Here is a 17,666-nt window from a genome sequence, read left to right on the forward strand (position 1 = left end):
AGCCCACTCCACTATACACCCCTCCTCTGCATATTAAACATCCTCTACCACCCTATCAGGGCCCCTTCATTCAATTCCCCCTTCTCCCACCCCATCTCCCACCATCTGTGCAGTAAAGGGGAAATTACTGATCCAGTTTAATCAAACTTCAAGGTTCTTTCTTTCTCTCCATTGTCCTCCTCTCCATATTCATTCTTTTTCCAAAGCATGTTTCTTGTATATAGGCCATGTGTTTTTTTTATGTGGATTTGTAATAATTATATGTACCATTTTATGTATATTCATTATTATGTATTATGATTTTCAGTGTGAATTGTTCATGTTATATGCTGCTTCCACTGCCCCTGAGGAAGTCTCTTTGATGAAACGTGTTGGGCTCTTCATTTGTGATCGGAAGTTTGAACAGCTGTTTAATAATCATGAATATTGTGCTGAAATCCATTGTAATTTTATTGTGTTATTGCTCAGAAGAGCATTATTTTATTAAATAGGACTGTCATTGGTACTTGTGACTTATCTGGGCGCCCGATTTTCTTCATCGCACCTAAAAATCGCGTCAAATCGCATCGCATACAATCAGATTGCATGCGATGTGATTTGCCGCGATTTTAATATGTGAAGGCACCCAGATGCCTGTTTCATATGTGAAATGGCCCCCCAGACCCCATTTTTAATTGTATACCCACCCTGATGGCTAAATGCCCCCCATTGTTAACGCCACCCCACTATCAACGCCAGCCCGAAGCGTGGCGAGGGGACGCGGATACCTGTGAAGCCCGCGAGGGGACGCGTATAGCTGTGAAGGTATCCACGTCCGCTCGCCTTGCTGCGCTCGCCACACTATATAAAATCAACTCCACGCCGACGTGGATAGTGGGGGTATGAAAAGGTCGGAGGACGCGTACCGCCGCGCTCGCCACACTTCGGGTTGGCGTTGATAGTGGGGTGGCTTTAACAATGGGGGTCATTTAGCCACCAGGGTGGGTATACAATTAAAAATGGGGTCTGGGGGGCCATTTCACATATGAAACAGGCATCTGGGTGCCTGTACATATTAAAATTGCATCAAATCGCATCGCATGCAATACAATAGCATACAATGCAACGCGATTTTCTCTTCAAGGGAATTTCAAGGGAAATCGCGTCAAATCGCATGCTTAGGGTACTGGCATACAATTTCAACATCGGGCGCCCAGATAAGTCACAAGTACTCTGTCATTTTATATGTGGTAATTATTTATGAAGCACACCCTGATTCTTTTCTCTTCTTTCATCTCTAAAAAACTGGGTCCCACCTAACAGGGGATCTTTCAGTGGTGCTGCTCTCATTGTATCAGGACTCGGATTGGGGTTTTCCACCGGGGGTGTGTGGAGGGATCACAGGGTGAAGGGGGGGGGGGGGGGGGGGCACCGTGTTGGGTGTGGGAAAGTGGCCCAGCCGGGTGGTAAAAGGGGGGGGGGTGCCGCCGGGTGAGAAAAGTGGGTCCGCCGGGTGAGAAAAGCTGGGGGTGCCGCCGGGTGAGGGGGGCGTGGTGAGTGGTTGTGGAGGGGGCGTTTTGTATGCTGCGGGTGGGGTGCCGCCGGTTGACAAAGGGGTGGGGGCCCGCGAGTAAGAGCGAGCGAAGTGGGTGCCGCGGGTGAGAGGGTGGAGCGGGTGAGAGCGAGGCCCTGTGAATGTGTACAGTGAGTACACCTGATATTTGAATTCCACGCTGCCCACAACGTGCCTCTGATAGTGATCGTCAGACTCCTCCCCCTGACGAGTACAGCCGGTCACATGGGGGCGACGTCATCAGAGGTCCTTAGCCCACTAGAAAATAGCATCTACCGTACTCCGGCTGCTGCGGGATACGTGCAGAGAATTGTCGTGACTGAAAGGCGGATCGGATCTCTGGTAGGTGACCGTCGGGATCGCTGTAGTATGTTACTGGCTGCATGCTGCATTGTGTGTGTGTTTGGGGGGTGGGTGGTAGAGGCGGAGCGCCCCGGTGCCCGAGGCGGTGACAGGTTCCTGATCACAGAGCAGGGCAGGCAGCAGCATATATAGGCACACCTGTCATGTCTGCATAGCCGGTGCCCAGTCATCAGCGGCTGCCCGCATTGTTTATTGTTTGCTCAGTGCTGCATGCTGAGGATTTACCTGTTTTTTTTTCAGCACTGGTCCATGTATGGTGTTGGTGTCATACCTTACTGTATCCTCCACTGACCGGACTGGTGTATAGTGTTATTAATAAAGCTGGTTATCAAGCTACTGCCTGTACAAATTGTCTGTGATTCTAAACTGACCTGCTGCTTATAGATCATATGTGTCATTTACTGACCGGACTGCTACATTTATGGTGTGATTATACAGTATACCCACTGACCTGACAGCTGCATATATGTTTTCTTAATAATACATAATTATTAACCAGCTTGGTCTTTATATATTTTGTATGATTGGTCTCATTATATATCATCTTCTGACAAGACTGCTGAACGTATAGTGTGGTCTGGTTATCTATTATCTGCTGACCAGACTGATGAATGTATGGACTGATAATATATAATTTATTGACTGTAGCATGTGCATTATTTGTTTATATATCTACTGACTGGACAGGTTCATGGTCTGATCTACTCATACTGGCCGGACTGGTTCATGTATACTCTGATCTACCCTTACTGGCCAGACTGGTTCATGTATGGTCTGATCTATACCTACTGGCAACATTTGTTCACCTATGGTCTGATCTTTCCCTACTAGCCGCAATGGTTCACCTATGGGTGAACCATTGCAGCCAGTGGGGATTGATCAGACCATAGGTCAGGGCTGGGCAACACCGGCCCTCCAGATGTTAATGAACTACACATCCCAGGATGCTTTGCATTAGTTTTGCTATGTGGCCATGCTGAAACTGATGCAAGTCATGCTGGGATGTGTAGTTCATCAACATCTGGAGGTCCGGTGTTGCCCTGACCTATGGTCTGATCAATCCCCACTGGCTGCAATGGTTCATGTATGGTCTGATCTATCCCCACTGTCCGCAATGGTTCACGTATGGTCTGATCTATCCCCACTGGCTGCAGTAGTTCATGTATGGTCTGATCTATCCCCACTGGCCGCAATGGTTCATGTATGGTCTGATCTATCCCCACTGGCCGCAATGGTTCATGTATGGTCTGATCTATCCCCACTGGCCGCAATGGTTCATGTATGGTCTGATCTATCCCCACTGGCCGCAATGGTTCATGTATGGTCTGATCTATCCCCACTGGCCGCAATGGTTCATGTATGGTCTGATCTATCCCCACTGGCCGCAATGGTTCATGTATGGTCTGATCTATCCCCACTGGCCGCAATGGTTCATGTATGGTCTGATCTATCCCCACTGTCCCCAATGGTTCATGTATGGTCTGATCTATCCCCACTGGCCGCAATGGTTCACATATGGTCTGATCTATCCCTATTGACTGCAGTGATCTGACCTATCCCTTCCTGCTACTTCATGTATGATGACTGGACTGGTTTATGTACATTCTGATCTATCCCTTCTGGCCGCACTGGTTCACTTGTGGCCTGATCTATCCCCATTGGTCGCACTGGTTCATGTGTGGCCTGATATATCTCCACTGGACTATTGACTGATCTGATCTAGCTGACTGGATGGTCCATGGTGGTGTCTGATCTATCCCTACTGACCAGACTGGTCCATGTGTAGTAGCCTTATTTGGTCTAATTATATCTATACTAACAGGACTGGTATATCTCTGACTACTAATTTTTCAAATATCTTTGAATATTCCTAGCTACCGGTATCCTACATGTCCTACATGTAAACAATGGCCATTGCTCTACCTCTGTATTGACTGGTTCATTTATTTCCCTCTCCATTGATTGGTGCTTATAAATTCCTGTCCTTTTTGTATTTCTCAGATGACTGGTATATGCAATTGGTGGCAGCATTTGTACATCTCTAGTGACTGATTTATTATTTATTGTGTCATTTTGTATGTATAGTCAATTACTTATATGGTAATTATCCTATCAACATATTTGCACTTTATATCTGAAATTTAAAGTTTAACATAATCCTATATTTTACATTTAATATTTTTGGTATAACTCAATCTGTGTCCCTTATACATAAGAAATCCCCTTTTCTTAACCGGTAATTCCCACAGACACCGAATATCGCCTGTTGTGACTCTGGGTGCATATCTGGTTTGCCTTGAGTAATTCTGTATGTATTTAGTTATTGGAGCTTATTGTACATGTCCGTGTGTCTTTTTTTGGACCTACATTTCTTTTCAACGCCCGTTGCAAGTGGTGAGTAAATGTAATGTTTCCCCGCATTTGTAGAATGCTGCTTATGTGATTGCAGGGAACAAGCTTGAATTATTTACAACCAGAATGTGTGCCTCCATGCTTCTGAACATTTTCTTCTTTCTGTTAACATGCACTGTTATAATCCTCCATGGTGATTGAAGAGGCAGTGTATTGCCATTGGCACTCCGGCAGCTTGAAGATGTTCTTTAAGAGCTTCATTAACTACTGCAGCCACTTTTACTCTAGTTTGTGCTCTGACAAGTATATAGAATCACCATTGCAGTTTCCGTCTGGGTATAAATGCTGATGTATTGATGCTGTGCCCATGCATGTATGCTGTGGGATTCTTTGCTAGGTGGCAGGAGCAATGTCTTGGTGCCTTGCTGCAGGGATAACTGGTACTTGTGTAGATTCACGGCGGCAGGGAAATTGCATCTCATGCGATGCGATGGTACTTTTGTAGTTTCAAGTTCCCCTGTCCGCTGATCGCATCACATGCACACCCACAATATCCATACCACCCCAAAGCGTGGCAAGCGGACGCGGTACGCATCCTCCCGACTTGTTCATACCCCCACTATCCCCGTCGGCGCGGAGTTGATTTTATAAAGTGTGTTGGGCGCAGCGAGCCACCGAGCCCGAAGCGTGGCGAGCGCACGCAGAATACACGTCAATTAATCGGATCAGATGCCATGCGATTTCCCTGCCGCAGTGAAAATACACAAGTACCGGATAACCTATTCCCTCTTGGGACACCTATTTCCCAGCAGCACTTGTGTGCATCAGTGGCAGCCAGACTTCTCACCACAAGCCCTGTTACATGTCACTCTCGATGTGTGTCATTCAAGAATGTTTACGCGTTACAGAGATTAGATAGCACTTTGATTTACTCTATTTTGATGCTTTGTTTTGGAGTATAGGAAAATCTGCATTGTGGTAACTGGGCCGCAACTAGATGGGGGCAAGGCTAGGTAGGGGATCGCATTCCCTGGTTGCTGGATGTGATACCTGTACATGCATACATGCAGGGTGGGGGGAGATGTTACTGCCTTGCCCCTGGTGATGAAAATCCTAGTTCAGCTGTGCTGGTAACACTCCATGGGACCATTACGTACCAGTATGCTCTGCCCTTGAAACGTGCTTCAGTTATATTTTAATGAGCGAGTGGACCAGTAACCAGCATCACCTCGCAGGAGGCTTGTCCTGTTAGCTAGATAAGGGTGCAGGAGGCTTGTCCCTTTCTTCCACGCATACATGTGCTGTGTGTGTGTGTGTGTGTGTGTGTGAGTGTGTGTTTCCCTGTATGTGTCAGGCTCTATGCTGTAGTGGTGGGCAGCATAATATATTTAAGTACATGAGAAGTGCTCACTTATGCATAGGAGTGTCAGGACCACACTTTAATCTCAACAGCAGCGTGAAATGTTCCCTTAACACAAACTGTTTATAAACCTGTGGTATTCTCACCAATGAATATAGCGATTGAGGGTGATAACGCTGTTTAAAGCACTAAGAAATCCCTTCAATTAATCAGGTCACCTCTCAGATCTTTTACCAATGCATTGGTGAGAACACAATGAGGAGAGACACCACCATCCAGTTATGTCTTCAGAGTATTCTGCTTTAATTAGTGAACAGCACATATTTATATGCAGCCATAGATGGCCGCCCACACATATCCTGCCCAACACAGGGCTTACAGACTACAAAATATCCCCCCCGTACATATGATGAAGAACATAAGAGTACGTGCAATGTCCAGCATCCCTAATCTAATCATATAGTTTCATACAGCTCTGGTTTCCTATCTGCACGTCTGTTGAGCTACAATCTCTTTGCACATCTCTCTTTGTGGTCTCTGGTTGTCTAGTCTGACTCTGAGATGAGCGCAGATAGCTGACATGTGGTTCTTCTGAAAAACCAGAGTGCAGGTACTTTCTCTTTGCAGTTACAAGCTAATATGTTAAGAATTAGTTTCCTTATATTGAAACATTATTGATTATTATAACAAAATACAATGGCTAAGCCTTTTGGCGCTATCATTTCCCCACGTCTTTATAATAATCAAACACTACAGAATTATCTGATATTACAATCTCTCTGCCCAACAAGTCTAAGCAATAACAGTCTACTCTAATGGCATAAAAAAGAAACATGGCTTTGCTTCCACAAGTAGGATGCTACACCCTATCAAGTGAGTTGGTCCTTGGCTGTTTCCAGTTGGCGGACTGTTGGCGCATCTCCATTAAGGTAGACTGCTGTTGGACTTTTTTAACCAGGCTCTTCTGCAATGATTTATATTTAGAGGATTCACAAGCTTTCTTTATCCTTTGACAAACTGAAAAACAGCAAAGCAGTATCTTAAAACACAGATATAGTACGATTGCAATTCCAACAGCTTTTAAAAGAAAACATCAGTAAATTACTTTGTCTGGCTCGGGGCTTAGTAAATTATACATTTTTCCTATTCAAACTTAACTTTGAGTAATGAGATGCAGTCCGAAATGATTGTTGTAATATTTCATTGCTTTTTAGCTTTTAGATCATGTCCATCATATTTAAAAATGTCATTATAAAGTTCCGTAACATTGTCCATAACTTGTGCAAACTCAATAGTCTCTTGCTGATTGTCCAAATAACCACCATTTCCATATATATGTACAGATATTTTCCAAGGTGGTATCCTTATGATTTTTACTGGAGAATCGATAAATGGAATATATTTCCTAATAACCGGATTAATGTCTCTTTTGAGATGTCGATTGACCTGTGAAAAGACTTCATTCAACTCATCATGGGTTATTGTATAAGACTTTGGTATATATTCTCTTTATTCCCAAATAGCAAAATCTTCAAACTTTATTGGTAATCTTTCCAAACCATATTTTCAACCAATATTATAAATTTTGGTTTTAGCATAAAGAAAAAGAACATCAAACTTCTAGAACTATGGTGAAAACCATTATTCCTAACTTATAACTTTAAACTCTGAAACATTCATATGTAGTGTAAACTCAAATACTTTATCATTTCAATCTAAGGTGCATACGATAAACCGAAAACCTTTAAAAATATTTGCACATGATTCAGCAGAACATACGGCGTATGCATTGTAATAATTTTGTCGCAATATCCTACATAAACTTTTATCTTGTATGGCATTTCCTTGTAGTGTAAGTGTGTACATTCCTCTGTTTACCTAAAATCTAGTTTCATCTCACTTATAAAACAAAATAATTATATCTTACATAAATTACAATCCCTTTTTCTCCACAAATTTCCATAAGTAACTATTTAGTTATTTCCTTATATGAAACATATGGTGACATTGGCATGTTATTACTCATCAATGGTGTGTTAATGCATACTCAACAATCAGTTGCATTTGTTACCTGTCCATACAGTGAATGATACCTTCGACTTAGATATTCTTTTGAATAATATACCATGTTATCCATACATCAGAGTATATCTTTCTCCTCTGGTGGAAGTACAATAATCACAAATTCATCTTTCAAAGGGTGTTGTACCCTGTTCCTTATAAATATCCGTAAATGTTCTTGTTGACCTGCTTAGAAGGGACAAAGGAATTGGACTTAGTGAAATAACCCCTATCCATACTAATGGACAGGTACTGTACTCAGACCATGAACCTCGACTGGGCCCCTCTCCAAAGTAGATAATTATAAATACTGCAATCCCCATTGGTACCATTTGGCGGAAATTGTGAACATTAAAACTTGTGGTCGTACTTTGGAGAAGAGGATCGTTTACCATCTGTAAGGGGTGTACTTCCTTATATCTCCTGTATCTATTGCTTTGGCACCATTGGAGGGGACACTCACATCTTCGATACTTTCAAATACTGCAATGTCCATGATTACTCCACTCACGCAACTTAAATATTGTCCCGTAAGTAACAGTCAGTTATAAACACTGCTTTCCATCTTGATTGAAGAACTCTATTAAAGTCTCTGTGTATGCACACAGCTTAGCCTTTGGTGATTTTAAAACTTGAACATCTCACCGTTTTGCAATGCGACCTGCGAATCCAGGTAAATGTCCTTCTCAGCATCTTTCATAGCTGTATCTGTTGTCAGCAATACTTGCTAAGGACTGTCCCATCAATCTGCAAGGGAACCCGAATGCAAGAAAGTTCTCACCATAACATGGTCTCCAGGCTGTGTATCGTGCTCTGGACCAAATGAAGAAGACGTTGGATCTCCTGTTGAACTCGACGAAGGTCTTGTAACTGCTTAAATAAGTGGATAACATTTTGAACAGTCAAATGATGATGCAATTTCAAAGTCAGTCTTTGGATCAGTACCGTATCGTATCTGGTCTGCCATCTGAATTTATGAGGAGAGAGGTTAAGCAGAGGCCCAGGTGTGGTATAAACTATGAAGCGCTAGTGCAGTGCTTCTGGTCATGCCACTCCTTTCTCCCTTGTAAGATACCGTCCTAACCACCTTTGGATATAAAGACATATGTATTTTTGATTCCATTCCCATCATTTCACACATTATTTGAAAAACTTTCCCTATAATACTGTATTTGTTCCTTGGTCATTTTCTATGACACTTGATAAACCATATCTACATACCAATTCTTGCAAAATCTTTTTCTGGCAGTAAACTGCTCAATTTCCGACACTTCAGGCCATACCTCTTAACATATAAGCACTTTCATATACGTACATAAACCTTCTTTTCTGTAACTGAATAAAATCAATAATATCGATTTGTAACCTCTACAAATGTGACAAATGCTTTATCTTTATTTATTTCATAAACACCCTTGTCTCTTAATTATATCTTAAACAAATAAAACTACTTGGCCATATGGCTGTATTCATTTTTATAACTCTCTGTAATTATTTCGATGTTACTCTTTTATTTTCTGACTTTATCCAAATACACTGTTATAACCTCTAATAAATGTAATTTTTTTTTTTTTTTTTTTGAAGAGTTACTATTCCTTTTGATACTCTTTTAGTAAATCAATCTTAATATAATAACAAAACCAAACAATCAATTATTGTTATATGTGTCATTACATGGGAGGGACCTCCCTAGTAACAATGTCAACCAACCAATCATTCGTTACCCCTAGAAACAAGATTAATTTGTCTAATATGATCTTGTCATTTAATAACTGCAAACCTCCTATGTTTCATCAATGTTATTACAGTTTGTGAATGTGCATTAGGTGTACCTGAAGCTATGCAATAACCTCTATGCTTCCAATCAACACCAAACTCTTGTACTAATACTAATGTTGACCCAGCAAATTTATTTCTGTAAATAAGACATGTTCTAATTAATGTTGCTAATGACCTCATCATGTGTAATTAACTCATTGATCTCTCTTCTTCCCATTCTATATATATATTCATCCCCCATTTGGGAAGAAGAAAACAATGCAGCTGGCCAAATAATGGTTTCTTAATAAACATCTACCTTTACTTAAAACATAACATAACAAAATAGGTGTAACCTTGAATGTTGTTTTCTGCTAGAACCTTGTATAAAACTCTACTTAAATGCATTTTACCCCTGTGGCAGTTTCTTGTAATAGGTAAACTTCGATTGCAGCTTCAATGTTGGGCTTCATGGCAGCTGGAATATAACTGGTATATATCACCTCCAAGTAGATTCACTGGACATGTAGGTGAGGTTAAAAATTCATTAGGTACAGGTGTAAATTCATCATTTACAAGGAGAGAAGTTGGAACAGTCTGACATTATTGCCTCTGTTAAGGGAAAATCCTACATTTTCATGTCTGACTGTCATTCTGTTATACTATTGTCTTATGGTGGGGTTATTTTCACCAAATCAGGCTCGGCTGCTGCAGTGTCTCTAATCTGATCACATCTGTATTGCACTCTATATAACAACTGTTTGCCTGAAGCTATAGTGTAGCGATTAGGAGGAGTGGGGGCTGCCTCAATTGCCCCTCTATCACCTTGTGCTTGTTGGGCACCTATGGCTTGAATAGTATTGAATTCACCTATTCCTATAGAGGCTTTAAGAATCTGTTCTAAGTCAACCCAACATGGTGTGTAAATAGAACACAGTTGTTTGATTCTCTTTTCAAATTTTGCTGGACTCTTTCTGATATCTGGTAAATCATTTACAATGCGCATAATATCTGAGGAAAACCATGGTATGTACTTTTCCTGTTCAACATACCCAACATCATTAGGTCCTAAATTAGGTGTATGTCTAGGGTTAGGATGGCTATTCATCCTGACAGGCATTATTTGGTATTCATTACCAGGTATGTTAAATCTTGACTTTGGACTACCAATTCTATTGGGACTAGTATTGTAATCCCATAATCTCCTTTGCATCAAGTCAATATTACAAAATCAACCATTTTCACTGCCCTCCGGTACACATTCCCCACAAACAGGGCATTTTTGGATTACATCTTTAAGGCTTAGTGTATCCTCTGGTTTTTCTGAATCACTTAGTGTTTTTAAATAACGTTTTTTCAGGTGTCTTTTGTTCTACATTTGTGGGCATTACTAATTGTGATGACCCCACCGCAACAATTTCAACATTGTCAACAGTATTATGTATTATTGGAACATACGGTGGTGGCTTTATCTCAGTCATATAATCTTCCTGTTTAGACCTTTTTTCCTACATCAATTTCTTGTGAAACAATTTGCCATATTTGTACAGTGTCTAAATAACCCTTCTTCCTCTGTAACCAATGACCGTCTGTGACTTGGAATCTTTTCCAAGACTGCTGTGGATCTAATGTCCCTTACTTGGGAAAAAATTAGCCCTCTTAAAAATGGTATTGATGATTTTAATACCTTTTCCTACCTTCCCATTCCGCAACAACTTCTGTAGGTGAGCACTCCTATATCTTACTCCCGTTCCCTCCGATAGAGGTAATTAAGCTCTATGGGTATTGGCCGTATCCAATTGCGGTGAAGCGGGATGTGTAGTTGTGCGGGAAGTAAACTGTGTATCACTGGCTGGCTGTTGTTTAGACACTGACTTTACCAATCTGTTTACTCTGAAAATTAACCCACTTAATTTGTCTGGGTTTAACATATCATACATCTATGATATTTGAAATCTTAACACCGTATTTAATTTTTGCTAACTCTTGGAAACTTTTTTGGACAAATTGTTGGTATATTGCAATGATTAATGGGCCATTTGTCTAAACATGAAAGATATGATAGAATTATATATCCTGACAATAATTCTGCATTCAAATGACATCCCACAATAACAACAAACTCTGTTAAACCTTTTCCTTTTCTGAAATGGTTATCTTAAAAGGTGTTCTATTTTGTAAAACACTGGTCAAAGTTGCATAATAAGTGAAACCATATAATGGTTTATACCATAACACAATGCTGGTTGTACACTGGCTGCAAGTGCCTACAGGATAAAGGCAAGAACTTGGATCAGTCATTCAAACACGTTTGACATATACAGACATGACAATAATGCGATCAATTGTAAAGGCTGAGCTGGTACGGTCCCTTAGGAACATCCAGGGGCCACCGTTGACAAGAGACAGGTCAAGCCTATGGTAGCAAGTGCCAAGGGTTGTCTTTGAGTACCTATGGACTAATTAACAGCCCTTATACACTTTACACTCATTTGATTTAAACTTTAAAACACTTTTTTTTTTCAACGTTTACTTGACACAGACACGAGACAACAAACTGTCGACTGAGGCGGCAGGCGGACCAATACCTCAGTGTCCAGTTAACTAACAAACCCCATAAAGGCTGGTCCAAAACTTGCATACACATATAAAACATAAACATATATAGCAGCAATGTAGTCTATTATATCTTGAGAAAGAAACAATACAAATACAACTACAAATAACCTAGGCTGTGTGACCAGTTAATTGGGTTACTATAATGACAGCAAGGAAAGACAGGAAATGTATAGTTTTCTACAAAATACCAGATGAAACTCAAAGAGTCTGACTTGAGTAAAATAGACTGAAATCAATCTTTCCTACTCACCCGGGTATATCAGTCAGAGTCTCAGAGAGCCGTCTAGTTTAGAAGTTTGCCATTAGATGTCGATCCTTCCACGTGTCATCCCGGACGAGCCCCCATTATGATAACGCTGTTTAAAGCACTAAGAAATCCCTTCAATTAATCAGGTCACCTCTCAGATCTTTTACCAATGCATTGGTGAGAACACAATGAGGAGAGACACCACCATCCAGTTATGTCTTCAGAGTATTCTGCTTTAATTAGTGAACAGCACATATTTATATGCAGCCATAGATGGCCGCCCACACATATCCTGCCCAACACAGGGCTTACAGACTACAAAATATCCCCCCCGTACATATGATGAAGAACATAAGAGTACGTGCAATGTCCAGCATCCCTAATCTAATCATATAGTTTCATACAGCTCTGGTTTCCTATCTGCACGTCTGTTGAGCTACAATCTCTTTGCACATCTCTCTTTGTGGTCTCTGGTTGTCTAGTCTGACTCTGAGATGAGCGCAGATAGCTGACATGTGGTTCTTCTGAAAAACCAGAGTGCAGGTACTTTCTCTTTGCAGTTACAAGCTAATATGTTAAGAATTAGTTTCCTTATATTGAAACATTATTGATTATTATAACAAAATACAATGGCTAAGCCTTTTGGCGCTATCAAGGGCTCTAGTTACCTGGCTCGCCAAGGCATCCACATCACTTGGAAGAGGCAATTTCTCAGGCCAGGAAGATTGCATGTGCATTTGGCAATCACGGATATACATTTATGGTTATAAAGTGTATTTATTGAAGTCCCAGAATACTGCAGACGTTATTAGTATAGAGACTGTAAGTAAAATCTATATCTATATGATTGGCATTAAGTGTATATGTAAAATGACTATTACCTTCCTTATCAGTTGTTCTGAAGTGGTTATGGCTGCAGGGGAAAGACAAGCATATGTGCATTGCAGTAACTAGTGCTGAAGTAATTGCTTTTATTTTTGTGACACATTTGTGCACTCTGGTAGTAAATGCATCTGCAGCCGTGGGACAAAATCACCCAGATCAGTGTTTCCTCCTCACATCTGCTGCCAGTTTTCTTCCATCAAAGATCAATTCTCTGTAGCAGCCCCTCTGAGTATTGGTGCAGGGAAGGCCATAAGTGAAACAATTGTTCCTATTTAGGCAGGACGTACACGTCTCCGTTTGTACAATCAGTGGTTATAAGGTACAATCTGTAAATAATGGCATATTGTACCAGCAATGCGTTTCCATCCAATGGGGAGCTTCCGCCACTTCTGCAGTCATTGAAATGCAGCTCCATCGTTCTCTATATAATGGCTGATGAATGTAGCCGGTAAGCCAATTGCTTTTATTTTATAAGGGGTTTTCCACCTGAAATAAAACATGCACAATATACTGTGAGTGAGAGGTCATTTTGCAAATTCCTTTTCAGTGCACAGGCTTCCTGGTATTTCATCCCTCCTTCTGCACTATCTGTGCCGTGAGATCGTACAGGTTTGCTGCACTCTCCATGTGCCGCTTTGCTAATGGACTAACAGACTATGGGCCAGATGTATCACGCTTCAAAACGTGACAAAATGGAGAGTGATAAACAACCAGCCAATCAGCTGTGATGTTACAGGCTGGGTTTCATAAATGAAAGCTAGGAGCTGATTGGCTGGTTGTTTATCACTCTCCACTTTATCACTTTTTGAAGCTTAATACATCTGGCCCTATGAATTAGATCTTCAAAATGTTATTTCCGATGGACATCTTCTTTTATATGGGCATGGTGATTTTTAAAGAGAATTTGCACTATTCTAGCTCTGGATTTGGCATTATTAACCTTTTGAGTGCCAACATCTCTGTGAGAGATGTGCAAAATATCAGCTACAAATGCCGGCGTCGCTCACATTTGTTACATTAACTTAAAGAAAAAATGTGTAAAAAAAACAACAACAAAAAAAACGTTTTATTTCCTGTACAGGTTGTTATGACAAATAAAAATGTTTTCCTGGCAATTTTCTTGGCACTCAAAGGGTTACACACAGATGGGTAACGACTGTCACCGTACTTAAACCTCTAACGTATGTGTTCTCCAAAAACAATAATATTCCACTTTATCACTCTAAAAAATAAATACATTTTAAAATTATTATTATTATTATTATTATTTTTTTTTATCTTGCAGTTACCAGAATATTCCATTAGCTGCATATGTAGCACATCCGTTGTTTGGGATTTCCTATGTAACTATTATAGCGCTGAGAGAACAACACAGGGAGTCTGGTTATTCTAATTGTGCAGCCATTTGCTAAGTCATAATGACATTTACTAAAACAGGAATACAAGCCGCTCTGTTGTCAAACATTATTATGTTTTTGTAACACTGCAATTATTGTCTCATCGCAAATTAGAGCAGGAAAGCACTCTGCTAGTCCCGTGTGATGTAGCCCACTCAAGTTGTTACTTTCTCTCAGGATGCGTCAGATTACATCATGTTTATTGCCAGTTGTGCCCAGGTTCCATTCATAAATAAATAAAAAGTACAGTCATTAGCTGATCCACTGTGATCTGGCAGTGTCTCGCTGTGAAATGGGTTTATATTGGAAGCTGGAGTTTCCATTGTTTTCTTAAGCAAATTTTATGATAACAATTATGCTCTGATCAGACTTTGTTATTGTTTGACTGTCTGGCTGTGATTTATCATTTGTGCAGTGTGTTGGCAGGCATGGCTGTGTGACTGGGGAGTGCGGTTATATCTGCAGGACCAGGTGATGAGAATGTAGTGTGACCTTTCAATGACTGTATAGCATCACTTCATTATTATGGGTGGCAGTAAAAAGCAGAAAATTATATATTTGAAAAATCAAACAAAAAGTTGTTGAATTCAAATATTTTGTAGTAGGATACTGCATTTTCAATAAATTATACCCCTTTCACACAGAAAATGAAATACCCGGGTGAAGCAGTTCCACCCGGGAATTTCATTAAATACACGGGTCCTTTTTCTGTGTGAAAGGGCACACCCGTGTCGTAAATCCCGTGTCTCCGACCCGGGAATTGACCAGGGTCGAGGACACGGGATTTATGACCCGTGTTGACCCTTTCACACAGAAGAAATACCCGTGTTATTCAGCAAATTACCGGTAATTTTTGTTCTTCTGTGTGAAGGGGGGTCAGGCTGCTCCCGGCAAATTGACACAGCATTTGAAATGCTGTGTATTTGCCGTGATTTTCAGACTTTTCTGTCTGAAAGGGGTATTTATCTATCTATCTATCTATCTATCTATCTATCTATCTATCTATCTATCTATCTATCTCATGTGTAGCAAGCATCAGCACTCTGGAAACAGTTTGAGTGCATAATCACTATATAATCTATGAAATGTATTTATGTGGCATATACATTTGTCTTCAGCTGCATACACACTAGTAATAAAGGCAGCTAACAATATCGTAAATAATTTCCCTTGAACTCTCCAGAGCGACAGAATGAACTGTAGTGCGTGCACACTGAACGATTTCAAACGATAAACAGTTTGCTCTCTGTCTATCTAGATATATGAAAACTTAATATTTTCATTCATACACACTGAACGATACTCAAAATAATATATCATTTCACAGTTCACTTCAATACTGCTGTGGCCGTGGTGCAGGTAAAAAGATATCTACAAGTGTCCATAGGAAGGCCCTAATAAATAAATAAATAAATTATATTTATTAGTGGCAGACGCTCAATTAGTTTAGTGACATCACTTGCCCCATAAACACATGTTCGGGTGAGGGAGGTCCTCGTCAACATCGGCCATGCTGTGGTGGCAGAGTGGCAGTCAATGGCAGTGCTAAGCACACTGTCGCTCCCAAATTAGAATTGCAAATACTCTGCCATAGACTGATAGTTTGATAACGAAATGAGCCAGATAACGCCTAAATTATCATTGATCTAATGCTGTAATTGATTTAGAAGATTGTGGTCTATAAACTCTTCTCTTGGTAAATAATACTGTATACATCAAATTTGCTTTAATTATGGGACAATTTAAAGGAGAAAAGGGGATTATATAATATCGTGTCCGAAGAATCTTCAACATGTCCCCATTACCTTGTGTCACTTCACATTTCATGGGATGCAGTTGTGAATAGGATATTTTCCTGCTGATTCTTTTTTTAAATTTACTGAAATATATTCTAGAAATGACCCAACTTCACAATATAGCAAGCTATAACAATTTTTTTTCTACTCCGCAACAAAGGAGTATATTCAATTAGTCAAATCCATGATTTGACCTATTCAAATTTTTTTCTTGCAATAGCGGCCAATCCGCGTGCTTTTGTCAGAAACTGGGCCAAATTCAACAGATATTGGCCTGCTTCCAACAAAATCCGAAAAAAATTGTACTGAGGAGATGAGACAGGGAGTGTCCCGTCCGCCCACCTCCCGGTGCCTTCCTCTCATCGCTCACCTGGTCCCAGTGCCAGGCCATATGAGCAGTACCATCCGAATCTGACTGTCGGATTTGGCTGAAATTAACAGTTGAATTTGGCAGCATTGAATAGGTATTGTAGGATCCATTCCGACAAATGCCTGTCGGAATGGATCCGATTCTATTTAAATATATACCTAAACTGTGTCCAGTAAAATGTGCTCCATTGTGTGTCTATACAAAGGTCAAGTATAGTGATAAGATAAGTATGAGTTCCCTTCAAAAGCCCAGAAAGGCCACCATATATTTTTGTTGAACAATGAATACACTAAAACCCCTTTTACATTGCAAACCCGGTCCAGCGCTTAAAGAGTAGACCCAGGCCGCACATTATACAGAGGGCGACCCAGGTTTAACCCTTCCTATTATATGGGTCAAAATTCCAGGTTGGTCTGCCAAGGTTATTCGGTGTGGTTCGTTCACACTGCACCTCGACCCGGGTCATCCATTTTGTTACAGCCTGGCCCCGTTTCTTTTGCCTTGAAACATGTTTACATCATTTTTGAAAATGTGCAATAAGTTGATTACAAAAGAGAAATAAATCATGAGTTTTGAAAGTTTGAAAATGACTGAAAAGTGTAAGAAAAATAGTGTTCTTTCTAGCACCCGCCATCTTTGAAAACCCATGCAGTTCCTGTTCCCAGCCTGGGGTGTCGCTGTCTGCTGTAGTGTTTCTAACACTGGTCTGGTTTGCATATCAGTGCTGATATACAGACCACACTGTGCTAGAAGCACCACAGCAGACAGCGACACCCCAGGCAGGGAAGAGGAACTGGATGGGTTTTCAAAGATGGCTGGTGCTAGAATGAACACTAAAAAAGACAGAATATTGATATATATGTTGTTTGCTATTTGCTGTTCATGTCATCTATGGATGAAAATAGG

The 17,666-nt window shown here is 40.6% G+C and overlaps 1 protein-coding gene across 2 annotated transcripts in view; it reads left to right on the forward strand.

The window, feature by feature from the left end:
• The first annotated feature begins 1,742 nt into the window (after positions 1–1,742).
• Positions 1,743–17,666, forward strand: part of MPP7 (MAGUK p55 scaffold protein 7) — a 372,855-nt gene continuing 356,931 nt past the window's right edge. For both annotated transcript variants that reach the window (XM_083188909.1, XM_083188910.1), the window contains exon 1: positions 1,743–1,894. The gene's annotated coding sequence lies outside the window, so the exon portion shown is untranslated. The remainder of the gene's footprint in view (positions 1,895–17,666) is intronic.

The sequence above is a fragment of the Crinia signifera genome, chromosome 5 (assembly GCF_055691185.1).
Source record: "Crinia signifera chromosome 5, ASM5569118v1, whole genome shotgun sequence".
NCBI lineage: Eukaryota > Metazoa > Chordata > Amphibia > Anura > Myobatrachidae > Crinia > Crinia signifera.